The 1,361-nt window shown below is 47.5% G+C and overlaps 1 pseudogene; it reads left to right on the top strand.

Moving 5' to 3' along the window:
• The first annotated feature begins 289 nt into the window (after positions 1-289).
• LOC144283818 (histone deacetylase complex subunit SAP18 pseudogene) lies at positions 290-897 on the top strand (annotated as a pseudogene).
• Positions 898-1,361: the final 464 nt, after the last annotated feature.

Raw genomic sequence — 1,361 nt, 5'->3', positions numbered from 1 at the left:
ACTCAGGCTCCCAATGGGGAGCCTGATGGGGGACTCAATCCCAGGACCCTGGGATCACGACCTGAGCCGAAGGCAGATAGATGCTCAACCCCTGAGCCACCCAGGCACCCCGAAAATGCCCAATTCTGGATTGCTACTGGTATTTCTACCTTGTTCAGTGGGGCTGAGCACTGAGCTCAGATAAGCAAGAAGGTACAACAATTTTATCTTTCCTAGTCTGAACAAGGCAAGTCTCAGTGCTTCCTCAGGAAAGCAAGGACTTGGCCCCTTTTGCATAAACTGCTGGGGCATGCAGTGCTACAAGAGAACCCAGAATCTGGGTCTCGCGGGCCGAAGGAGGAAGATGGCGGTGGAGTCGCGCGTTACCCACGAGGAAATTAAGAAGGAGCCGGAGAAACCGATCGATCGGGAGAAAACGTGCCCGCTGCTGCTGCGTGTTTTCACCACCAATAACGGCCGCCACCACCGAATGGACGAGTTTTCCCGCGGAAACGTGCCGTCCAGCGAGCTCCAGATCTACACTTGGATGGAGGCAACACTGAAAGAACTGACTAGTTTAGTAAAAGAAGTCTACCCAGGAGCTAGAAAGAAGGGCACACACTTCAATTTTGCAATTGTTTTTACAGATCCTAAAAGGCCTGGCTATCGAGTAAAGGAGATTGGCAGCACCATGTCTGGGAGGAAGGGGACTGATGACTCCATGACCCTGCAGTCACAGAAGTTCCAAATAGGAGACTATCTGGACGTAGCAATCACACCTCCAAATCGGGCACCACCTCCTTCAGGGCGCATGAGACCATATTAAGTTTTATTTACTATTTCTTGAATTATTTTTCAATCAGTTATGTAAAATAAATTCTTTTTCCTTCCCTCAAAAAAAAAAAAAAAAAAAAGAGTACCCAGAATCTATTCCAAACTCTCTGAGATTTGGCTCGATCTGATTTATTTATTTGTGATAGACAGAGAGAGAGAAAAAGGCAAAGAGACAGGAGGAGGGAGAAGCAGGCTCCATGCCGGGAGCCCGACGCGGGACTCGATCCCGGGCCTCCAGGATCGCGCCCTGGGCCAAAGGCAGGCGCTAAACCGCTGAGCCACCCAGGGACCCCTGATTTATCATTCCTAAAGTCCTCTTAGCAGTATGTATTTCTTGCCTTTTTTTTTTTTTTTAAGCCCCTGTTCTTGTGCGCGCTTCAGCAGCACATATACTAAAGCCCCTGTTCTAACCAGGCTTCTGAGTTACATCTCATTTCTCATAGGTGGAAATTATTAAGGCGTCTGAGATCATCCCAACTGTAAGAGTTTGCAATCCAGGGAATAAAGAGAGCAAAAAATATTCTGTCAAAATATTTTAAATATTGAAT

The sequence above is a fragment of the Canis aureus genome, chromosome 14 (assembly GCF_053574225.1).
Source record: "Canis aureus isolate CA01 chromosome 14, VMU_Caureus_v.1.0, whole genome shotgun sequence".
Taxonomy (NCBI): Eukaryota; Metazoa; Chordata; class Mammalia; order Carnivora; family Canidae; genus Canis; species Canis aureus.
This window is presented reverse-complemented; position numbering and strand designations above follow the sequence as displayed.